The sequence below is a fragment of the Saccoglossus kowalevskii genome, chromosome 9 (genome assembly GCF_978046115.1).
Source record: "Saccoglossus kowalevskii chromosome 9, keSacKowa6.1, whole genome shotgun sequence".
Lineage (NCBI taxonomy): Eukaryota > Metazoa > Hemichordata > Enteropneusta > Harrimaniidae > Saccoglossus > Saccoglossus kowalevskii.
The window spans coordinates 1,105,612-1,133,024 of NC_140649.1; positions in this window are offsets into that span (position 1 = coordinate 1,105,612).

Genomic DNA, 27,413 nt, shown 5'->3' on the forward strand with positions numbered 1-27,413 from the left:
CACATTGTCACTAATAGTCCCTATGGAATCCCTCTCGTCCACTGTCGTGTACCTTATCACTACTAGTCCTTATGGAATTCCTCCTGTCTTCTGTCAAATAGATTGTCACTACTAGTCCCTACGGAATCCCTCTAGACGACTGTCAGGTACATTGTCACTACTAGTCCCTATGGAATCCCTGCCTTCTACTGTCAGGTACAGTGTCACTACTAGTCCCTACGGAATCTCTCAAGTCCACTGTCAGGTACAGTGTCAGTACTAGTCCCTATGGAATCCCTCCCGTCTACTGTCAGGTACATTGTCGCTACTAGTCCATACAGAATCCCTCTAGTCCACTGTCATGTACATTGTCACTAATAGTCCCTATGGAATCCCTCTTATCCACTGTCGTGTACATTGTCACTACTAGTCCTTATGGAATTCCTCCCGTCTTCTGTCAAATAGATTGTCACTACTAGTTCCGACGGAATCGCTCTAGTCCACTGTCAGGTACATTGTCACTAATAGTCCCTATGGAATCCCTCTCGTCCACTGTCGTGTACATTATCACAACTAGTCATTATGGAATTCCTCCTGTCTTCTGTTAAATAGATTGTCACTACTAGTCCCTACGGAATCCCTCTAGACCACTGTCAGGTACATTGTCACTACTAGTCCTTATGGAATCCCTCTTGTCTACTGTCAGGTACACTGTCAATACTAGTCCCTACGGAATCCCCCTCGTCTACTGTCAGGTACCTTGTCACTGCTAGTCCCTATAGAATCTCTCTCGTCTACTTTCATGTACACAGTCACTACTGGTTCCTATGGAATCCCTCTCGTCTACTGTCAGGTACATTGTCACTACTAGTCCCTACGGAATCCCTCTAGACCACTGTCAGATACATTGTCACTACTAGTCCCTATAGAATCCCTCTCGTCTACTTTCACGTACACTGTCACTACTAGTTCCTATGGAATCTCTCTCGTCTACTGTCAGGTACTTTGTTACCACTAGTCCCTACGGAATCCCTTCCGTCAACTGTCAAGTACATTATCACTACTAGTCCCTACGGAATCCCTCTAGACGACTGTAAGGTACATTGTCACTACTAGTCCCTATGGAATCCCTATCGTCTACTGTCAGGTACATTGTCACTACTAGTCCCTACGGAATCCCTCTAGTCCACTGTCAGGTACATTGTCACTACTAGTCCTGGTGGAATCCCTCCCGTCTACTGTCAGGTACATTATCACTGCTAGTCCCAACGGAATCCCTGCCTTCTGCTGTCAGGTACATTGTCACTATTAGTCCCTACGGAATCCCTCAAGTGTACTGTCAGGTACATTGTCACTACTAGTCCCAACGGAATCCCTGCCATCTACTGTTAGGTACATTGTCACTACTAGTCGCTACGGAATCTCTCTAGTCCACTGCCAGGTACAGTGTCACTACTAGTCCCTATGGAATCCCTCTTGTCTACTGTCAGGTACATTGTCGCTGCTAGTCCCCACGGAATGCGTCTCGTCCACTGTCAGGCACATTGTCACTAATAGTCCCTATGGAATCCCTCTCGTCCACTGTCGTGTACCTTATCACTACTAGTCCTTATGGAATTCCTCCTGTCTTCTGTCAAATAGATTGTCACTACTAGTCCCTACGGAATCCCTCTAGACGACTGTCAGGTACATTGTCACTACTAGTCCCTATGGAATCCCTGCCTTCTACTGTCAGGTACAGTGTCACTACTAGTCCCTACGGAATCTCTCAAGTCCACTGTCAGGTACAGTGTCAGTACTAGTCCCTATGGAATCCCTCCCGTCTACTGTCAGGTACATTGTCGCTACTAGTCCATACAGAATCCCTCTAGTCCACTGTCATGTACATTGTCACTAATAGTCCCTATGGAATCCCTCTTATCCACTGTCGTGTACATTGTCACTACTAGTCCTTATGGAATTCCTCCCGTCTTCTGTCAAATAGATTGTCACTACTAGTTCCGACGGAATCGCTCTAGTCCACTGTCAGGTACATTGTCACTAATAGTCCCTATGGAATCCCTCTCGTCCACTGTCGTGTACATTATCACAACTAGTCATTATGGAATTCCTCCTGTCTTCTGTTAAATAGATTGTCACTACTAGTCCCTACGGAATCCCTCTAGACCACTGTCAGGTACATTGTCACTACTAGTCCTTATGGAATCCCTCTTGTCTACTGTCAGGTACACTGTCAATACTAGTCCCTACGGAATCCCCCTCGTCTACTGTCAGGTACCTTGTCACTGCTAGTCCCTATAGAATCTCTCTCGTCTACTTTCATGTACACAGTCACTACTGGTTCCTATGGAATCCCTCTCGTCTACTGTCAGGTACATTGTCACTACTAGTCCCTACGGAATCCCTCTAGACCACTGTCAGATACATTGTCACTACTAGTCCCTATAGAATCCCTCTCGTCTACTTTCACGTACACTGTCACTACTAGTTCCTATGGAATCTCTCTCGTCTACTGTCAGGTACTTTGTTACCACTAGTCCCTACGGAATCCCTTCCGTCAACTGTCAAGTACATTATCACTACTAGTCCCTACGGAATCCCTCTAGACGACTGTAAGGTACATTGTCACTACTAGTCCCTATGGAATCCCTATCGTCTACTGTCAGGTACATTGTCACTACTAGTCCCTACGGAATCCCTCTAGTCCACTGTCAGGTACATTGTCACTACTAGTCCTGGTGGAATCCCTCCCGTCTACTGTCAGGTACATTATCACTGCTAGTCCCAACGGAATCCCTGCCTTCTGCTGTCAGGTACATTGTCACTATTAGTCCCTACGGAATCCCTCAAGTGTACTGTCAGGTACATTGTCACTACTAGTCCCAACGGAATACCTGCCTTCTACTGTTAGGTACATTGTCACTACTAGTCGCTACGGAATCTCTCTAGTCCACTGTCAGGTACAGTGTCACTACTAGTCCCTATGGAATCCCTCTTGTTTACTGTCAGGTACATTGTCGCTGCTAGTCCCCACGGAATGCGTCTCGTCCACTGTCAGGCACATTGTCACTAATAGTCCCTATGGAATCCCTCTCGTCCACTGTCGTGTACATTATCACTACTAGTCCTTATGGAATTCCTCCTGTCTTCTGTCAAATAGATTGTCACTACTAGTCCCTACGGAATCCCTCTAGACGACTGTCAGGTACATTGTCACTACTAGTCCCTATGGAATCCCTCTCGTCTACTGTCAGGTACACTGTCAATACTAGTCCCTATGGAATCCCTCTCGTCTACTGTCAGGTACACTGTCATTACTAGGCCGTATGGAATCCCCCAGTCCACCATCATGTACATTGTCACTACTAGTCCCTATGGAATCCCTCTAGTCTACTGTAAGGTACATTGTCACTACTAGTCCCTATGGAATCCCTTTCGTCTACTGTCAGGTACACTGTCACTACTAGTCCTTATGGAATTCCTCCCGTCTCTTGTCAAATAGATTGTTACTACTAGTCCCTACGGAATTCCTCTAGACCACTGTCAGGTACATTGTCACTACTAGACCCTATGGAATCCCTCCCGTCTTCTGTCAAATAGATTGTCACTACTAGTCCCTACGGAATTCCTCTAGACCACTGTCAGGTACATTGTCACTACTAGTCCCTATGGAATCCCTGCCTTCTACTGTCAGGTACATTGTCACTACTAGTCCCTACGGAATCTCTCTAGTCCACTGTCAGGTACAGTGTCAGTACTAGTCCCTATGGAATCCCTCCCGTCTACTGCCAAGTACATTGTCGCTACTAGTCCATACAGAATCCCTCTAGTCCACTGTCAGGTACATTGTCACTAATAGTTCCTATGGAATCCCTCTCGTCCACTGTCGTGTACATTGTCACTACTAGTCCTTATGGAATTCCTCCCGTCTTCTGTCAAATAGATTGTCACTACTAGTTCCTACGGAATCCCTCTAGTCCACTGTCAGGTACATTGTCACTAATAGTCCCTATGGAATCCCTCTCGTCCACGGTCATGTACATTATCACAACTAGTCATTATGGAATTCCTCCTGTCTTCTGTCAAATAGATTGTCACTACTAGTCCCTACGGAATCCCTCTAGACCACTGTCAGGTACATTGTCACTACTAGTCCCTATTGAATCCCTCTCGTCTACTGTCAGGTACACTGTCAATACTAGTCCCTACGGAATCCCCCTCATCTACTGTCAGGTACCTTGTCACTGCTAGTCCCTATGGAATCTCTCTCGTCCACTTTCACGTACACAGTCACTACTGGTTCCTATGGAATCCCTCTCATCTACTGTCAGGTACATTGTCACTACTAGTCCCTACGGAATCCCTCTAGACCACTGTCAGATACATTGTCACTACTAGTCCCTACAGAATCCCTCTCGTCTACTTTCACGTACACTGTCACTACTAGTTCCTATGGAATCTCTCTCGTCTACTGTCAGGTACACTGTCAATACTAGTCCCTACGGAATCCCCCTCATCTACTGTCAGGTACCTTGTCACTGCTAGTCCCTATGGAATCCCTCTAGGCCACTGTAAGGTACATTGTCACCACTAGTCCCTATGGAATCCCTCTCGTCTACTGTCAAGTACACTGTCACTACTAGGCCGTATGGAATCCCCCAGTCCACCGTCACGTACACTGTCACTACTAGTTCCTATGGAATCCCTCTAGTCCACTGTAAGGTACATTGTCACTACTAGTCCCTATGTAATCCCTCTCGTCTACTGTCAGGTACACTGTCACTACTAGGCCGTACGGAATCCCCCAGTCCACCGTCATGTACATTGTCCCTACTAGTCCCTATGGAATCCCTCTAGGCCACTGTAAGGTACATTGTCACCACTAGTCCCTATGGAATCCCTCTCGTCTACTGTCAAGTACACTGTCACTACTAGGCCGTATGGAATCCCCCAGTCCACCGTCACGTACACTGTCACTACTAGTTCCTATGGAATCTTTCTCGTCTACTGTCAGGTACTTTGTTACCAGTAGTCCCTACGGAATCCCTTCCGTCAACTGTCAAGTACATTGTCACTACTAGTCCCTACGGAATCCCTCTAGACGACTGTAAGGAACATTGTCACTACTAGTCCCTATGGAATCCCTCTAGTCCACTGTAAGGTACATTGTCACTACTAGTCCCTATGGAATCCCTCACGTCTACTGTCAGGTAAACTGTCACTACTAGGCCGTATGGAATCCCCCAGTCCACCGTCAGGTACATTGTCACTACTAGTCCCTATGGAATCCCTCTCGTCTACTCCCAGGTACACTGTCACTACTAGTCCCTGTGGAATCCCTCTCGTCTACTGTCAGGTACACTGTCAATACTAGTCCCTACGGAATCCCCCTCATCTACTGTCAGGTACCTTGTCACTGCTAGTCCCTATGGAATCTCTCTCGTCCACTTTCACGTACACAGTCACTACTGGTTCCTATGGAATCCCTCTCATCTACTGTCAGGTACATTGTCACTACTAGTCCCTACGGAATCCCTCTAGACCACTGTCAGATACATTGTCACTACTAGTCCCTACAGAATCCCTCTCGTCTACTTTCACGTACACTGTCACTACTAGTTCCTATGGAATCTCTCTCGTCTACTGTCAGGTACATTATCACTACTAGTCCCTACGGAATCCCTCTAGACGACTGTAAGGGACATTGTCACTACTAGTCCCTATGGAATCCCTCTAGTCCACTGTAAGGTACATTGTCACTACTAGTCCCTATGTAATCCCTCTCGTCTACTGTCAGGTACACTGTCACTACTAGGCCGTACGGAATCCCCCAGTCCACCGTCATGTACATTGTCCCTACTAGTCCCTATGGAATCCCTCTAGGCCACTGTAAGGTACATTGTCACTACTAGTCCCAATGGAATCCCTCTCGTCTACTGTCAAGTACACTGTCACTACTAGGCCGTATGGAATCCCCCAGTCCACCGTCACGTACACTGTCACTACTAGTTCCTATGGAATCTCTCTCGTCTACTGTCAGGTACTTTGTTACCAGTAGTCCCTACGGAATCCCTTCCGTCAACTGTCAAGTACATTGTCACTACTAGTCCCTACGGAATCCCTCTAGACGACTGTATGGAACATTGTCACTACTAGTCCCTATGGAATCCCTCTAGTCCACTGTAAGGTACATTGTCACTACTAGTCCCTATGGAATCCCTCACGTCTACTGTCAGGTAAACTGTCACTACTAGGCCGTATGGAATCCCCCAGTCCACCGTCAGGTACATTGTCACTACTAGTCCTAACGGAATCCCTGCCTTCTACTGTCAGGTACATTGTCACTACTAGTCCCTACGGAATCCCTCTAGTCCACTGTGAGGCACATTGTCACTACTCGTCCCTATGGAATCCCTCTAGTCCACCATCAGATACATTGTCACTACTAGTCCCTGTGGAATCCCTCTCGTCTACTTTCACGTACACTGTCACTACTAGTCCCAACGGAATCCCTGCATTCTACTGTCAGGTACATTGTCACTAATAGTCCCTATGGAATCCCTCTCGTCCACAGTCGAGTACATTGTCACAACTAGTCCCTACGGAATCCCTCTAGTCCACTGTGAGGCACATTGTCACTACTAGTCCCTGTGGAATCCCTCTAGACCACTGCCAGGTACATTGTCACTACTAGTCCCTACGGAATCCCTCTAGTCTACCGTCAGGTACATTGTCACTACTAGTCCTCACGGAATCCCTCTAGTCCACTGTCAGGCACATTGTCACTACTAGTCCATGTGGAATCCCTCTAGACCACTGCCAGGTACATTGTCACTACTAGTACCTACGGAATCCCTCTAGTCCACTGTCAGACACATTGTCATTACTAGTCCCTGTGGAATCCCTCTAGACCACTGCCTGGTACATTGTCACTACTAGTCCCTACGGAATCCCTCTCGTCTACTGTCAAGTACATTGTCACTACTAGTCCCTGTGGAATCCCCCTCGTCTACTGTCAGATACATTGTCGTTACTAGTCCCTACGGAATCCCTTTAGTCCACTGTCAGATACATTGTCATTACTAGTCCATATGAAATCCCTCCCGTCTATTGTCAGGTACATTGTCACTACTAGACCCTATGGAATCCCTCCCGTCTACTGTCAAGTACATTGTCACTACTAGTCCCTACGGAATCCCTCTAGACTAATGTCAGATACATTGTCACTACTAGTTTCTATGTAATTCTTTTCGTCTACTGTCAGGTATATTGTCAATACTAGTCCCTATGGAATCCCTCTAGTCCACTGTAAGGTACATTGTCACTACTAGTCCCTATGTAATCCCTCTCGTCTACTGTCAGGTACACTGTCACTACTAGGCCGTACGGAATCCCCCAGTCCACCGTCATGTACATTGTCCCTACTAGTCCCTATGGAATCCCTCTAGTCCACTGTAAGGTACATTGTCACCACTAGTCCCTATGGAATTCCTCTCGTCTACTGTCAAGTACACTGTCACTACTAGGCCGTATGGAATCCCCCAGTCCACCGTCACGTACACTGTCACTACTAGTTCCTATGGAATCTCTCTCGTCTACTGTCAGGTACTTTGTTACCAGTAGTCCCTACGGAATCCCTTCCGTCAACTGTCAAGTACATTGTCACTACTAGTCCCTACGGAATCCCTCTAGACGACTGTAAGGAACATTGTCACTACTAGTCCCTATGGAATCCCTCTAGTCCACTGTAAGGTACATTGTCACTACTAGTCCCTATGGAATCCCTCACGTCTACTGTCAGGTAAACTGTCACTACTAGGCCGTATGGAATCCCCCAGTCCACCGTCAGGTACATTGTCACTACTAGTCCTAACGGAATCCCTGCCTTCTACTGTCAGGTACATTGTCACTACTAGTCCCTACGGAATCCCTCTAGTCCACTGTGAGGCACATTGTCACTACTCGTCCCTATGGAATCCCTCTAGTCCACCATCAGATACATTGTCACTACTAGTCCCTGTGGAATCCCTCTCGTCTACTTTCACGTACACTGTCACTACTAGTCCCAACGGAATCCCTGCATTCTACTGTCAGGTACATTGTCACTAATAGTCCCTATGGAATCCCTCTCGTCCACAGTCGAGTACATTGTCACAACTGGTCCCTACGGAATCCCTCTAGTCCACTGTGAGGCACATTGTCACTACTAGTCCCTGTGGAATCCCTCTAGACCACTGCCAGGTACATTGTCACTACTAGTCCCTACGGAATCCCTCTAGTCTACCGTCAGGTACATTGTCACTACTAGTCCTCACGGAATCCCTCTAGTCCACTGTCAGGCACATTGTCACTACTAGTCCATGTGGAATCCCTCTAGACCACTGCCAGGTACATTGTCACTACTAGTACCTACGGAATCCCTCTAGTCCACTGTCAGACACATTGTCATTACTAGTCCCTGTGGAATCCCTCTAGACCACTGCCTGGTACATTGTCACTACTAGTCCCTACGGAATCCCTCTCGTCTACTGTCAAGTACATTGTCACTACTAGTCCCTGTGGAATCCCCCTCGTCTACTGTCAGATACATTGTCGTTACTAGTCCCTACGGAATCCCTTTAGTCCACTGTCAGATACATTGTCATTACTAGTCCATATGAAATCCCTCCCGTCTATTGTCAGGTACATTGTCACTACTAGACCCTATGGAATCCCTCCCGTCTACTGTCAAGTACATTGTCACTACTAGTCCCTACGGAATCCCTCTAGACTAATGTCAGATACATTGTCACTACTAGTTTCTATGTAATTCTTTTCGTCTACTGTCAGGTATATTGTCAATACTAGTCCCTATGGAATCCCTCTAGTCCACTGTAAGGTACATTGTCACTACTAGTCCCTATGTAATCCCTCTCGTCTACTGTCAGGTACACTGTCACTACTAGGCCGTACGGAATCCCCCAGTCCACCGTCATGTACATTGTCCCTACTAGTCCCTATGGAATCCCTCTAGTCCACTGTAAGGTACATTGTCACCACTAGTCCCTATGGAATTCCTCTCGTCTACTGTCAAGTACACTGTCACTACTAGGCCGTATGGAATCCCCCAGTCCACCGTCACGTACACTGTCACTACTAGTTCCTATGGAATCTCTCTCGTCTACTGTCAGGTACTTTGTTACCAGTAGTCCCTACGGAATCCCTTCCGTCAACTGTCAAGTACATTGTCACTACTAGTCCCTACGGAATCCCTCTAGACGACTGTAAGGAACATTGTCACTACTAGTCCCTATGGAATCCCTCTAGTCCACTGTAAGGTACATTGTCACTACTAGTCCCTATGGAATCCCTCACGTCTACTGTCAGGTAAACTGTCACTACTAGGCCGTATGGAATCCCCCAGTCCACCGTCAGGTACATTGTCACTACTAGTCCTAACGGAATCCCTGCCTTCTACTGTCAGGTACATTGTCACTACTAGTCCCTACGGAATCCCTCTAGTCCACTGTGAGGCACATTGTCACTACTCGTCCCTATGGAATCCCTCTAGTCCACCATCAGATACATTGTCACTACTAGTCCCTGTGGAATCCCTCTCGTCTACTTTCACGTACACTGTCACTACTAGTCCCAACGGAATCCCTGCATTCTACTGTCAGGTACATTGTCACTAATAGTCCCTATGGAATCCCTCTCGTCCACAGTCGAGTACATTGTCACAACTGGTCCCTACGGAATCCCTCTAGTCCACTGTGAGGCACATTGTCACTACTAGTCCCTGTGGAATCCCTCTAGACCACTGCCAGGTACATTGTCACTACTAGTCCCTACGGAATCCCTCTAGTCTACCGTCAGGTACATTGTCACTACTAGTCCTCACGGAATCCCTCTAGTCCACTGTCAGGCACATTGTCACTACTAGTCCATGTGGAATCCCTCTAGACCACTGCCAGGTACATTGTCACTACTAGTACCTACGGAATCCCTCTAGTCCACTGTCAGACACATTGTCATTACTAGTCCCTGTGGAATCCCTCTAGACCACTGCCTGGTACATTGTCACTACTAGTCCCTACGGAATCCCTCTCGTCTACTGTCAAGTACATTGTCACTACTAGTCCCTGTGGAATCCCCCTCGTCTACTGTCAGATACATTGTCGTTACTAGTCCCTACGGAATCCCTTTAGTCCACTGTCAGATACATTGTCATTACTAGTCCATATGAAATCCCTCCCGTCTATTGTCAGGTACATTGTCACTACTAGACCCTATGGAATCCCTCCCGTCTACTGTCAAGTACATTGTCACTACTAGTCCCTACGGAATCCCTCTAGACTAATGTCAGATACATTGTCACTACTAGTTTCTATGTAATTCTTTTCGTCTACTGTCAGGTATATTGTCAATACTAGTCCCTATGGAATCCCTCTAGTCCACTGTAAGGTACATTGTCACTACTAGTCCCTATGTAATCCCTCTCGTCTACTGTCAGGTACACTGTCACTACTAGGCCGTACGGAATCCCCCAGTCCACCGTCATGTACATTGTCCCTACTAGTCCCTATGGAATCCCTCTAGTCCACTGTAAGGTACATTGTCACCACTAGTCCCTATGGAATCCCTCTCGTCTACTGTCAAGTACACTGTCACTACTAGGCCGTATGGAATCCCCCAGTCCACCGTCACGTACACTGTCACTACTAGTTCCTATGGAATCTCTCTCGTCTACTGTCAGGTACTTTGTTACCACTAGTCCCTACGGAATCCCTTCCGTCAACTGTCAAGTACATTGTCACTACTAGTCCCTACGGAATCCCTCTAGATGACTGTAAGGAACATTGTCACTACTAGTCCCTATGGAATCCCTCTAGTCCACTGTAAGGTACATTGTCACTACTAGTCCCTATGGAATCCCTCACGTCTACTGTCAGGTAAACTGTCACTACTAGGCCGTATGGAATCCCCCAGTCCACCATCAGGTACATTGTCACTACTAGTCCTAACGGAATCCCTGCCTTCTACTGTCAGGTACATTGTCACTACTAGTCCCTACGGAATCCCTCTAGTCCACTGTGAGGCACATTGTCACTACTCGTCCCTATGGAATCCCTCTAGTCCACCATCAGATACATTGTCACTACTAGTCCCTGTGGAATCCCTCTCGTCTACTTTCACGTACACTGTCACTACTAGTCCCAACGGAATCCCTGCCTTCTACTGTCAGGTACATTGTCACTAATAGTCCCTATGGAATCCCTCTCGTCCACAGTCGAGTACATTGTCACAACTGGTCCCTACGGAATCCCTCTAGTCCACTGTGAGGCACATTGTCACTACTAGTCCCTGTGGAATCCCTCTAGACCACTGCCAGGTACATTGTCACTACTAGTCCCTACGGAATCCCTCTAGTCTACCGTCAGGTACATTGTCACTACTAGTCCTCACGGAATCCCTCTAGTCCACTGTCAGGCACATTGTCACTACTAGTCCATGTGGAATCCCTCTAGACCACTGCCAGGTACATTGTCACTACTAGTACCTACGGAATCCCTCTAGTCCACTGTCAGACACATTGTCATTACTAGTCCCTGTGGAATCCCTCTAGACCACTGCCTGGTACATTGTCACTACTAGTCCCTACGGAATCCCTCTCGTCTACTGTCAAGTACATTGTCACTACTAGTCCCTGTGGAATCCCTCTCGTCTACTGTCAGATACATTGTCGTTACTAGTCCCTACGGAATCCCTTTAGTCCACTGTCAGATACATTGTCATTACTAGTCCATATGAAATCCCTCCCGTCTACTGTCAGGTACATTGTCACTACTAGACCCTATGGAATCCCTCCCGTCCACTGTCAAGTACATTGTCACTACTAGTCCCTACGGAATCCCTCTAGACTAATGTCAGATACATTGTCACTACTAGTTTCTATGTAATTCTTTTCGTCTACTGTCAGGTATATTGTCAATACTAGTCCCTATGGAATCCCTCTAGTCCACTGTAAGGTACATTGTCACTACTAGTTCGTATGAAATCCCTCTAGTCCCCTGTAAGGTACATTGTCACTACTAGTCCTGGTGGAATCCCTCCCGTCTACTGTCAGGTACATTATCACTGCTAGTCCCAACGGAATCCCTGCCTTCTACTGTCAGGTACATTGTCACTACTAGTCCCTATGAAATCCCTCCCGTCTACTGTCAAGTACATTGTCACTACTAGTCCCTACGGAATCCCTCTAGTCCTCTGTAAGGAACATTGTCACTACTAATCCCTATGGAATCCCTCTAGTTCACTGTAAGGAATATTGTCACTACTAGTCCCTATGGAATCCCTCTAGTACACTGTAAGGTACATTGTCACTACTAGTCCCTATGGAATCCCTCTCGTCCACTGTAAGGTACATTGTCACTACTAGTCCCTATGGAATCCCTCTCGTCCACTGTAAGGTACATTGTCAATACTAGTCCCTATGGAATCCCTCTAGTCCACTGGCAGGTACATTGTCACTACTAATTTCCACGGAATCCCTCTGGTCCACTGTCAGGTACATTGTCATTACTAGTTCGTATGAAATCCCTCTAGTCCACTGTAAGGTACATTGTCACTACTAGTCCCTATGGAATCCCTCTCGTCCACTGTAAGGTACATTGTCACTACTAGTCCCTATGGAATCCCTCTAGTCCACTGTCAGGTACATTGTCACTACTAATTCCCACGGAATCCCTCTAGTCCACTGTCAGGTACATTGTCACTACTAGTTCGTATGAAATCCCTCTAGTCCACTGTAAGGTACACTGTCACTACTAGTTCGTATGAAATCCCTCTAGTCCACTGTAATGTACACTGTCACTACTAGGCCCTATGGAATCCCCCAGTCCACCGTCATGTACATTGTCACTACTAGTTCCTAAAAAATCCCTCTAGACCACTGTCAGATACATTGTCACTACTAGTCCCTGTGGAATCCCTCTCGTCTACTGTCAGATACATTGTCGTTACTAGTCCCTACGGAATCCCTTTAATCCACTGTCAGGTACATTGTCATTACTAGTCCATATGAAATCCCTCCCGTCTACTGTCAGGTACATTGTCACTACTAGACCCTATGGAATCCCTCCCGTCTACTGTCAAGTACATTGTCACTACTATTCCCTACGAAATCCCTCTAGACTAATGTCAGGTACATTGTCACTACTAGTTTCTATGTAATTATTTTCGTCTACTGTCAGGTATATTGTCAATACTAGTCCCTATGGAATCCCTCTAGTCCACTGTAAGGTACATTGTCACTACTAGTTCGTATGAAATCCCTCTAGTCCCAAGTAAGGTACACTGTCACTACTAATCCCTATGGAATCCCCCAGTCCACCGTCATGTACATTGTCACTACTAGTCCCTGTAGAATCCCTCTCGTCTACTATCAGATACATTGTCGCTACTAGTCCCTACGGAATCCCTTTAGTCCACTGTCAGATACATTGCCATTACTAGTCCATATGGAATCCTTCCCGTCTACTGTCAGGTACATTGTCACTACTAGACCCTATGGAATCCCTCCCGTCTACTGTCAAGTACATTGTCACTACTAGTCCCTACGGAATCCCTCTAGACCACTGTCAGATACATTGTCACTACTAGTCCCTACGGAATCTCTTTAGTCCACTGTCAGTTACATTGTCACTAATAGTCCCTATGGAATCCCTCTCGTCCACTGTCGGGTACAGTGTCACTAATAGTCCCTACGGAATCTCTCTAGACCACTGCCAGGTACATTGTCACTACTAGTCCTTACGGAAACCCCCAAGTCTACCGTCAGGTACATTGTCACTACAAGTCACTGTGGAATCCCTCTTGTCCACTGTAAGGAACATTGTCAATACTAGACCCTATGGAATCTCTCCCGTCTACTGTCAAGTACATTGTCACTACTAGTCCCTACGGAATCCCTCTAGACCACTGTCAGGTACATTGTCACTACTAGTCCCTATGGAATCCCTATCGTCTACTGTCAGGTACATTGTCACTACTAGTCATTACGGAATCCCTCTAGTCCACTGTCAGGTACATTGTCACTACTAGTCCTGGTGGAATCCCTCCCGTCTACTGTCAGGTACATTATCACTGCTAGTCCCAACGGAATCACTGCCTTCTACTGTCAGGTACATTGTCACTACTAGTCCCTATGAAATCCCTCCCGTCTACTGTCAAGTACATTGTCACTACTAGTCCCTACGGAATTCCTCTAGTCCTCTGTAAGGAACATTGTCACTACTAATCCCTATGGAATCCCTCTAGTTCACTGTAAGGAATATTGTCACTACTAGTCCCTATGGAATCCCTCTAGTCCACTGGCAGGTACATTGTCACTACTAATTCCCACGGAATCCCTCTGGTCCACTGTCAGTTACATTGTCACTACTAGTTCGTATGAAATCCCTCTAGTCCACTGTAAGGTACATTGTCACTACTAGTCCCTATGGAATCCCTCTCGTCCACTGTAAGGTACATTGTCACTACTAGTCCCTATGGAATCCCTCTAGTCCACTGTCAGGTACATTGTCACTACTAATTCCCACGGAATCCCTCTAGTCCACTGTCAGGTACATTGTCACTACTAGTTCGTATGAAATCCCTCTAGTCCACTGTAAGGTACACTGTCACTACTAGTTCGTACGAAATCCCTCTAGTCCACTGTAATGTACACTGTCACTACTAGGCCCTATGGAATCCCCCAGTCCACCGTCATGTACATTGTCACTACTAGTCCCTAAAAAATCCCTCTAGACCACTGTCAGATACATTGTCACTACTAGTCCCTGTGGAATCCCTCTCGTCTACTGTCAGATACATTGTCGTTACTAGTCCCTACGGAATCCCTTTAATCCACTGTCAGGTACATTGTCATTACTAGTCCATATGAAATCCCTCCCGTCTACTGTCAGGTACATTGTCACTACTAGACCCTATGGAATCCCTCCCGTCTACTGTCAAGTACATTGTCACTACTATTCCCTACGGAATCCCTCTAGACTAATGTCAGGTACATTGTCACTACTAGTTTCTATGTAATTCTTTTCGTCTACTGTCAGGTGTATTGTCAATACTAGTCCCTATGGAATCCCTCTAGTCCACTGTAAGGTACATTGTCACTACTAGTTCGTATGAAATCCCTCTAGTCCCCTGTAAGGTACACTGTCACTACTAGTCCCTATGGAATCCCCCAGTCCACCGTCATGTACATTGTCACTACTAGTCCCTGTAGAATCCCTCTCGTCTACTATCAGATACATTGTCGCTACTAGTCCCTACGGAATCCCTTTAGTCCACTGTCAGATACATTGCCATTACTAGTCCATATGGAATCCTTCCCGTCTACTGTCAGGTACATTGTCACTACTAGACCCTATGGAATCCCTCCCGTCTACTGTCAAGTACATTGTCACTACTAGTCCCTACGGAATCCCTCTAGACCACTGTCAGATACATTGTCACTACTAGTCCCTACGGAATCTCTTTAGTCCACTGTCAGTTACATTGTCACTAATAGTCCCTATGGAATCCCTCTCGTCCACTGTCGGGTACAGTGTCACTAATAGTCCCTACGGAATCTCTCTAGACCACTGCCAGGTACATTGTCACTACTAGTCCTTACGGAAACCCCCAAGTCTACCGTCAGGTACATTGTCACTACAAGTCTCTGTGGAATCCCTTTTGTCCACTGTAAGGAACATTGTCAATACTAGACCCTATGGAATCTCTCCCGTCTACTGTCAAGTACATTGTCACTACTAGTCCCTACGGAATCCCTCTAGACCACTGTCAGGTACATTGTCACTACTAGTCCCTATGGAATCCCTATCGTCTACTGTCAGGTACATTGTCACTACTAGTCATTACGGAATCCCTCTAGTCCACTGTCAGGTACATTGTCACTACTAGTCCTGGTGGAATCCCTCCCGTCTACTGTCAGGTACATTATCACTGCTAGTCCCAACGGAATCCCTGCCTTCTACTGTCAGGTACATTGTCACTACTAGTCCCTATGAAATCCATCCCGTCTACTGTCAAGTACATTGTCACTACTAGTCCCTACGGAATCCCTCTAGTCCTCTGTAAGGAACATTGTCACTACTAATCCCTATGGAATCCCTCTAGTTCACTGTAAGGAATATTGTCACTACTAGTCCCTATGGAATCCCTCTAGTCCACTGTAAGGTACATTGTCACTACTAGTCCCTATGGAATCCCTCTCGTCCACTGTAAGGTACATTGTCACTACTACTCCCTATGGAATGCGTCTCGTCCACTGTAAGGTACATTGTCAATACTAGTCCCTATGGAATCCCTCTAGTCCACTGTCAGGTACATTGTCACTACTAATTCCCACGGAATCCCTCTAGTCCACTGTCAGGTACATTGTCACTACTTAGTTTCTATGGAATTCTTTTCGTCTACTCTCAAGTACACTGTCACTACTAGTCCCTATGGAATCCCTCTAGTCCACTGTAAGGAACATTGTCACTACTAGTCCCTATGTAATCCCTCCTGTCTACTGTCAGGTACATTGTCACTACTAGTCCCAACGGAATTCTTCTAGTACACTGTAAGGTACACTGTCACTACTAGTCCCTATGGAATCCCTCTAGTCCACTGTAAGGAACATTGTCACTACTTGTCCCTATGGAATCCCTCTAGACCACTGTCAGGCACATTGTCATTACTAGTCCCTGTGGAATCCCTCCAGACCACTGCCGGGTACATTGTCACTACTAGTCCCTACGGAATCCCTCTCGTCTACTGTCAAGTACATTGTCACTACTAGTCCCTTCGGAATCCCTCTAGTCCACCGTCAGGTACATTGTCATTACTAGTCCCTTTGGAATCCCTCTAGACCACTGTCAGGTACATTGTCACTACTAGTCCCTGTGGAATCCCTCTCGTCTACTGTCAGATACATTGTCGTTACTAGTCCCTACGGAATCCCTTTAGTCCACTGTCAGATACATTGTCATTACTAGTCCATATGAAATCCCTCCCGTCTACTGTCAGGTACATTGTCACTACTAGACCCTATGGAATCCCTCCCGTCTACTGTCAAGTACATTATCACTAATAGTCCCTATGGAATCCCTCTCGTCCACTGTCGGGCACATTTTCACTAATAGTTCCTACGGAATCCCTCTAGACCACTGCCAGGTACATTGTCACTACTAGTCCTTACGGAATCCCTCAAGTCTACCGTCAGGTACATTGTCACTATTAGTCACTGTGGAATCCCTCTCGTCTACTGTCACGTACATTGTCACTACTAGTCCCTACGGAATCCCTCTAGTCCACTGTCACGTACATTGTCATTACTAGTCCATATGGAATCCCCCCGTCTACTGTCAGGTACATTATCATTACTAGACCCTATGGAATCCCACCCGTCTGCTGTCAAGTACATTGTCACTACTGGTCCCTACGGAATCCCTCTAGACCATTGTCATGTACATTGTCACTACTAGTCCCTATGGAATCCCTATCGTCTACTTTCAGGTATATTGTCACTAATAGTCCCTACAGAATCCCTCTAGTCCACTGTCAGGTACTTTGCTACCACTAGTCCCTACGGAGTCCCTTCCGTCAACTGTCAAGTACATTATCACTACTAGTCCCTACGGAATCCCTCTAGACGACTGTAAGGGACATTGTCACTTCTAGTCCCTATGGAATCCCTCTAGTCCACCGTCATGTACATTGTCACTACTAGTCCCTAAAGAATCTCTCCCGTTTACTGTCAGGTACATTGTCACTACTAGTCCTAACGGAATCCCTGCCTTCTACTGTCAGGTACATTGTCACTACTAGTCCCTACGTAATCTCTCTAGTCCACTGTCGGATACATTGTCACTACTAGTCCCTATGGAATCCCTCCCGTCTACTGTCAAGTACATTGTAACTACGAGTCCCTATGGAATCTCTCCCGTCTACTGTCAAGTACATTGACACTACTAGTCCCTATGGAATCCCTCTAGTCCACTGTAAGGAACATTGTCACTACTAGTCCCTATGGAATCCCTCCCGTCTACTGTCAAGTACATTGTCACTACTAGTCCCTACGGAATCCCTCTAGTCCACTGTCAGGTACATTGTCACTACTAGTCCCTATGGAATCCCTCTAGTCCACTGTAAGGAACATGGTCACTACTAGTCCCTATGCAATCCCTCCCGTCTACTGTCAGGCACATTGTTACTACTAGTTCCTATGGAACCCCTCTAGTCCACTGTCAGGAACATTGTCACTACTAGTCCCTATGGAACCTTTCTAGTCCACTGTAAGGAACATTGTCACTACTAGTCCCTATGGAATCCCTCCCGCCTACTGTCAAGTACATTGTCACTACTACTCCCTGCGGAATCCCTCTAGTCCACTGTAAGGAACATTGTCACTACTAGTCCCTATGGAGTCCCTCTAGTCCACTGTAAGGAATATTGTCACTACTAGTCCCTATGGAGTCCCTCTAGTCCACTGTAAGGTACATTGTCACTATTAGTCCCTATGGAATCCCTCTCGTCCACTGTAAGGTACATTGTCACTACTAGTCCCTATGGAATCCCTCTCGTCCACTGTAAGGTACATTGTCAAAACTAGTCCCTATGGAATCCCTCTAGTCCACTGTCAGGTACATTGTCACTACTAATTCCCACTGAATCCCTCTAGTCCACTGTCAGGTACATTGTCACTACTAGTTCGTATGAAATCCCTCTAGTCCACTGTAAGGTACATTGTCACTACTAGTCCCTATGGAATCCCTCTCGTCCACTGTAAGGTACATTGTCACTACTAGTCCCTATGGAATCCCTCTAGTCCACTGTCAGGTACATTGTCACTACTAATTCCCACGGAATCCCTCTAGTCCACTGTCAGGTACATTGTCACTACTAGTTCGTATGAAATCCCTCTAGTCCACTGTAAGGTACACTGTCACTACTAGTTCGTATGAAATCCCTCTAGTCCACTGTAATGTACACTGTCACTACTAGGCCCTATGGAATCCCCCAGTCCACCGTCATGTACATTGTCACTACTAGTCCCTAAAAAATCCCTCTAGACCACTGTCAGATACATTGTCACTACTTAGTTTCTATGGAATTCTTTTCGTCTACTATCAGGTACACTGTCAATACTAGTCCCTATGGAATCCCTCTAGTCCACTGTAAGGAACATTGTCACTACTAGTCCCTATGGAATCCCTCCTGTCTACTGTCAGGTACATTGTCACTACTAGTCCCAACGGAATTCTTCTAGTACACTGTAAGGTACACTGTCACTACTAGTCCCTATGAAATCCCTCTCGTCTACTGTCAGGTACACTCTCAATACTAGTCCCTATGGAATCCCTCTAGTCCACTGTAAGGAACATTGTCACTACTTGTCCCTATGGAATCCCTCTAGACCACTGTCAGGCACATTGTCATTACTAGTCCCTGTGGAATCCCACCCGTCTACTGTCAAGTACATTGTCACTACTGGTCCCTACGGAATCCCTCTAGACCACTGTCATGTACATTGTCACTACTAGTCCCTATGGAATCCCTATCGTCTACTTTCAGGTATATTGTCACTAATAGTCCCTACAGAATCCCTCTAGTCCACTGTCAGGTACTTTGTTACCACTAGTCCCTACGGAGTCCCTTCCGTCAACTGTCAAGTACATTATCACTACTAGTCCCTACGGAATCCCTCTAGACGACTGTAAGGGACATTGTCACTACTAGTCCCTATGGAATCCCTCTAGTCCACCGTCATGTACATTGTCACTACTAGTCCCTAAAGAATCTCTCCCGTTTACTGTCAGGTACATTGTCACTACTAGTCCTAACGGAATCCCTGCCTTCTACTGTCAGGTACATTGTCACTACTAGTCCCTACGTAATCTCTCTAGTCCACTGTCGGATACATTGTCACTACTAGTCCCTATGGAATCCCTCCCGTCTACTGTCAAGTACATTGTAACTACGAGTCCCTATGGAATCTCTCCCGTCTACTGTCAAGTACATTGACACTACTAGTCCCTATGGAATCCCTCTAGTCCACTGTAAGGAACATTGTCACTACTAGTCCCTATGGAATCCCTCCCGTCTACTGTCAAGTACATTGTCACTACTAGTCCCTACGGAATCCCTCTAGTCCACTGTCAGGTACATTGTCACTACTAGTCCCTATGGAATCCCTCTAGTCCACTGTAAGGAACATTGTCACTACTAGTCCCTATGCAATCCCTCCCGTCTACTGTCAGGCACATTGTTACTACTAGTTCCTATGGAACCCCTCTAGTCCACTGCCAGGAACATTGTCACTACTAGTCCCTATGGAACCTTTCTAGTCCACTGTAAGGAACATTGTCACTACTAGTCCCTATGGAATCCCTCCCGCCTACTGTCAAGTACATTGTCACTACTACTCCCTGCGGAATCCCTCTAGTCCACTGTAAGGAACATTGTCACTACTAGTCGCTATGGAGTCCCTCTAGTCCACTGTAAGGAATATTGTCACTACTAGTCCCTATGGAGTCCCTCTAGTCCACTGTAAGGTACATTGTCACTATTAGTCCCTATGGAATCCCTCTCGTCCACTGTAAAGTACATTGTCACTACTAGTCCCTATGGAATCCCTCTCGTCCACTGTAAGGTACATTGTCAAAACTAGTCCCTATGGAATCCCTCTAGTCCACTGTCAGGTACATTGTCACTACTAATTCCCACTGAATCCCTCTAGTCCACTGTCAGGTACATTGTCATTACTAGTCCCTTTGGAATCCCTCTAGACCACTGTCAGGTACATTGTCACTACTAGTCCCTGTGGAATCCCTCTCGTCTACTGTCAGATACATTGTCGTTACTAGTCCCTACGGAATCCCTTTAGTCCACTGTCAGATACATTGTCATTACTAGTCCATATGAAATCCCTCCCGTCTACTGTCAGGTACATTGTCACTACTAGACCCTATGGAATCCCTCCCGTCTACTGTCAAGTACATTATCACTAATAGTCCCTATGGAATCCCTCTCGTCCACTGTCGGGCACATTTTCACTAATAGTTCCTACGGAATCCCTCTAGACCACTGCCAGGTACATTGTCACTACTAGTCCTTACGGAATCCCTCAAGTCTACCGTCAGGTACATTGTCACTATTAGTCACTGTGGAATCCCTCTCGTCTACTGTCACGTACATTGTCACTACTAGTCCCTACGGAATCCCTCTAGTCCACTGTCACGTACATTGTCATTACTAGTCCATATGGAATCCCCCCGTCTACTGTCAGGTACATTATCATTACTAGACCCTATGGAATCCCACCCGTCTGCTGTCAAGTACATTGTCACTACTGGTCCCTACGGAATCCCTCTAGACCATTGTCATGTACATTGTCACTACTAGTCCCTATGGAATCCCTATCGTCTACTTTCAGGTATATTGTCACTAATAGTCCCTACAGAATCCCTCTAGTCCACTGTCAGGTACTTTGCTACCACTAGTCCCTACGGAGTCCCTTCCGTCAACTGTCAAGTACATTATCACTACTAGTCCCTACGGAATCCCTCTAGACGACTGTAAGGGACATTGTCACTTCTAGTCCCTATGGAATCCCTCTAGTCCACCTTCATGTACATTGTCACTACTAGTCCCTAAAGAATCTCTCCCGTTTACTGTCAGGTACATTGTCACTACTAGTCCTAACGGAATCCCTGCCTTCTACTGTCAGGTACATTGTCACTACTAGTCCCTACGTAATCTCTCTAGTCCACTGTCGGATACATTGTCACTACTAGTCCCTATGGAATCCCTCCCGTCTACTGTCAAGTACATTGTAACTACGAGTCCCTATGGAATCTCTCCCGTCTACTGTCAAGTACATTGACACTACTAGTCCCTATGGAATCCCTCTAGTCCACTGTAAGGAACATTGTCACTACTAGTCCCTATGGAATCCCTCCCGTCTACTGTCAAGTACATTGTCACTACTAGTCCCTACGGAATCCCTCTAGTCCACTGTCAGGTACATTGTCACTACTAGTCCCTATGGAATCCCTCTAGTCCACTGTAAGGAACATGGTCACTACTAGTCCCTATGCAATCCCTCCCGTCTACTGTCAGGCACATTGTTACTACTAGTTCCTATGGAACCCCTCTAGTCCACTGTCAGGAACATTGTCACTACTAGTCCCTATGGAACCTTTCTAGTCCACTGTAAGGAACATTGTCACTACTAGTCCCTATGGAATCCCTCCCGCCTACTGTCAAGTACATTGTCACTACTACTCCCTGCGGAATCCCTCTAGTCCACTGTAAGGAACATTGTCACTACTAGTCCCTATGGAGTCCCTCTAGTCCACTGTAAGGAATATTGTCACTACTAGTCCCTATGGAGTCCCTCTAGTCCACTGTAAGGTACATTGTCACTATTAGTCCCTATGGAATCCCTCTCGTCCACTGTAAGGTACATTGTCACTACTAGTCCCTATGGAATCCCTCTCGTCCACTGTAAGGTACATTGTCAAAACTAGTCCCTATGGAATCCCTCTAGTCCACTGTCAGGTACATTGTCACTACTAATTCCCACTGAATCCCTCTAGTCCACTGTCAGGTACATTGTCACTACTAGTTCGTATGAAATCCCTCTAGTCCACTGTAAGGTACATTGTCACTACTAGTCCCTATGGAATCCCTCTCGTCCACTGTAAGGTACATTGTCACTACTAGTCCCTATGGAATCCCTCTAGTCCACTGTCAGGTACATTGTCACTACTAATTCCCACGGAATCCCTCTAGTCCACTGTCAGGTACATTGTCACTACTAGTTCGTATGAAATCCCTCTAGTCCACTGTAAGGTACACTGTCACTACTAGTTCGTATGAAATCCCTCTAGTCCACTGTAATGTACACTGTCACTACTAGGCCCTATGGAATCCCCCAGTCCACCGTCATGTACATTGTCACTACTAGTCCCTAAAAAATCCCTCTAGACCACTGTCAGATACATTGTCACTACTTAGTTTCTATGGAATTCTTTTCGTCTACTATCAGGTACACTGTCAATACTAGTCCCTATGGAATCCCTCTAGTCCACTGTAAGGAACATTGTCACTACTAGTCCCTATGGAATCCCTCCTGTCTACTGTCAGGTACATTGTCACTACTAGTCCCAACGGAATTCTTCTAGTACACTGTAAGGTACACTGTCACTACTAGTCCCTATGAAATCCCTCTCGTCTACTGTCAGGTACACTCTCAATACTAGTCCCTATGGAATCCCTCTAGTCCACTGTAAGGAACATTGTCACTACTTGTCCCTATGGAATCCCTCTAGACCACTGTCAGGCACATTGTCATTACTAGTCCCTGTGGAATCCCACCCGTCTACTGTCAAGTACATTGTCACTACTGGTCCCTACGGAATCCCTCTAGACCACTGTCATGTACATTGTCACTACTAGTCCCTATGGAATCCCTATCGTCTACTTTCAGGTATATTGTCACTAATAGTCCCTACAGAATCCCTCTAGTCCACTGTCAGGTACTTTGTTACCACTAGTCCCTACGGAGTCCCTTCCGTCAACTGTCAAGTACATTATCACTACTAGTCCCTACGGAATCCCTCTAGACGACTGTAAGGGACATTGTCACTACTAGTCCCTATGGAATCCCTCTAGTCCACCGTCATGTACATTGTCACTACTAGTCCCTAAAGAATCTCTCCCGTTTACTGTCAGGTACATTGTCACTACTAGTCCTAACGGAATCCCTGCCTTCTACTGTCAGGTACATTGTCACTACTAGTCCCTACGTAATCTCTCTAGTCCACTGTCGGATACATTGTCACTACTAGTCCCTATGGAATCCCTCCCTTCTACTGTCAAGTACATTGTAACTACGAGTCCCTATGGAATCTCTCCCGTCTACTGTCAAGTACATTGACACTACTAGTCCCTATGGAATCCCTCTAGTCCACTGTAAGGAACATTGTCACTACTAGTCCCTATGGAATCCCTCCCGTCTACTGTCAAGTACATTGTCACTACTAGTCCCTACGGAATCCCTCTAGTCCACTGTCAGGTACATTGTCACTACTAGTCCCTATGGAATCCCTCTAGTCCACTGTAAGGAACATTGTCACTACTAGTCCCTATGCAATCCCTCCCGTCTACTGTCAGGCACATTGTTACTACTAGTTCCTATGGAACCCCTCTAGTCCACTGCCAGGAACATTGTCACTACTAGTCCCTATGGAACCTTTCTAGTCCACTGTAAGGAACATTGTCACTACTAGTCCCTATGGAATCCCTCCCGCCTACTGTCAAGTACATTGTCACTACTACTCCCTGCGGAATCCCTCTAGTCCACTGTAAGGAACATTGTCACTACTAGTCGCTATGGAGTCCCTCTAGTCCACTGTAAGGAATATTGTCACTACTAGTCCCTATGGAGTCCCTCTAGTCCACTGTAAGGTACATTGTCACTATTAGTCCCTATGGAATCCCTCTCGTCCACTGTAAAGTACATTGTCACTACTAGTCCCTATGGAATCCCTCTCGTCCACTGTAAGGTACATTGTCAAAACTAGTCCCTATGGAATCCCTCTAGTCCACTGTCAGGTACATTGTCACTACTAATTCCCACTGAATCCCTCTAGTCCACTGTCAGGTACATTGTCACTACTAGTTCGTATGAAATCCCTCTAGTCCACTGTAAGGTACATTGTCACTACTAGTCCCTATGGAATCCCTCTCGTCCACTGTAAAGTACATTGTCACTACTAGTCCCTATGGAATCCCTCTAGTCCACTGTCAGGTACATTGTCACTACTAATTCCCACGGAATCCCTCTAGTCCACTGTCAGGTACATTGTCACTACTAGTTCGTATGAAATCCCTCTAGTCCACTGTAAGGTACACTGTCACTACTAGTTCGTATGAAATCCCTCTAGTCCACTGTAATGTACACTGTCACTACTAGGCCCTATGGAATCCCCCAGTCCACCGTCATGTACATTGTCACTACTAGTCCCTAAAAAATCCCTCTAGACCACTGTCAGATACATTGTCACTACTTAGTTTCTATGGAATTCTTTTCGTCTACTATCAGGCACATTGTCATTACTAGTCCCTGTGGAATCCCTCTAGTCCACTGTAAGGAACATTGTCACTACTAGTTCGTATGAAATCCCTCTAGTCCACTGTAAGGTACATTGTCACTACTAGTCCCTATGGAATCCCTCTCGTCCACTGTAAAGTACATTGTCACTACTAGTCCCTATGGAATCCCTCTAGTCCACTGTCAGGTACATTGTCACTACTAATTCCCACGGAATCCCTCTAGTCCACTGTCAGGTACATTGTCACTACTAGTTCGTATGAAATCCCTCTAGTCCACTGTAAGGTACACTGTCACTACTAGTTCGTATGAAATCCCTCTAGTCCACTGTAATGTACACTGTCACTACTAGGCCCTATGGAATCCCCCAGTCCACCGTCATGTACATTGTCACTACTAGTCCCTAAAAAATCCCTCTAGACCACTGTCAGATACATTGTCACTATTTAGTTTCTATGGAATTCTTTTCGTCTACTATCAGGCACATTGTCATTACTAGTCCCTGTGGAATCCCACCCGTCTACTGTCAAGTACATTGTCACTACTGATCCCTACGGAATCCCTCTAGACCACTGTCATGTACATTGTCACTACTAGTCCCTATGGAATCCCTATCGTCTACTTTCAGGTATATTGTCACTAATAGTCCCTACAGAATCCCTCTAGTCCACTGTCAGGTACTTTGTTACCACTAGTCCCTACGGAGTCCCTTCCGTCAACTGTCAAGTACATTATCACTACTAGTCCCTACGGAATCCCTCTAGACGACTGTAAGGGACATTGTCACTACTAGTCCCTATGGAATCCCTCTAGTCCACCGTCATGTACATTGTCACTACTAGTCCCTAAAGAATCTCTCCCGTTTACTGTCAGGTACATTGTCACTACTAGTCCTAACGGAATCCCTGCCTTCTACTGTCAGGTACATTGTCACTACTAGTCCCTACGTAATCTCTCTAGTCCACTGTCGGATACATTGTCACTACTAGTCCCTATGGAATCCCTCCCGTCTACTGTCAAGTACATTGTAACTACGAGTCCCTATGGAATCTCTCCCGTCTACTGTCAAGTACATTGACACTACTAGTCCCTATGGAATCCCTCTAGTCCACTGTAAGGAACATTGTCACTACTAGTCCCTATGGAATCCCTCCCGTCTACTGTCAAGTACATTGTCACTACTAGTCCCTACGGAATCCCTCTAGTCCACTGTCAGGTACATTGTCACTACTAGTCCCTATGGAATCCCTCTAGTCCACTGTAAGGTACATTGTCACTATTAGTCCCTATGGAATCCCTCTCGTCCACTGTAAAGTACATTGTCACTACTAGTCCCTATGGAATCCCTCTCGTCCACTGTAAGGTACATTGTCAAAACTAGTCCCTATGGAATCCCTCTAGTCCACTGTCAGGTACATTGTCACTACTAATTCCCACTGAATCCCTCTAGTCCACTGTCAGGTACATTGTCACTACTAGTTCGTATGAAATCCCTCTAGTCCACTGTAAGGTACATTGTCACTACTAGTCCCTATGGAATCCCTCTCGTCCACTGTAAAGTACATTGTCACTACTAGTCCCTATGGAATCCCTCTAGTCCACTGTCAGGTACATTGTCACTACTAATTCCCACGGAATCCCTCTAGTCCACTGTCAGGTACATTGTCACTACTAGTTCGTATGAAATCCCTCTAGTCCACTGTAAGGTACACTGTCACTACTAGTTCGTATGAAATCCCTCTAGTCCACTGTAATGTACACTGTCACTACTAGGCCCTATGGAATCCCCCAGTCCACCGTCATGTACATTGTCACTACTAGTCCCTAAAAAATCCCTCTAGACCACTGTCAGATACATTGTCACTACTTAGTTTCTATGGAATTCTTTTCGTCTACTATCAGGCACATTGTCATTACTAGTCCCTGTGGAATCCCTCTAGTCCACTGTAAGGAACATTGTCACTACTAGTTCGTATGAAATCCCTCTAGTCCACTGTAAGGTACATTGTCACTACTAGTCCCTATGGAATCCCTCTCGTCCACTGTAAAGTACATTGTCACTACTAGTCCCTATGGAATCCCTCTAGTCCACTGTCAGGTACATTGTCACTACTAATTCCCACGGAATCCCTCTAGTCCACTGTCAGGTACATTGTCACTACTAGTTCGTATGAAATCCCTCTAGTCCACTGTAAGGTACACTGTCACTACTAGTTCGTATGAAATCCCTCTAGTCCACTGTAATGTACACTGTCACTACTAGGCCCTATGGAATCCCCCAGTCCACCGT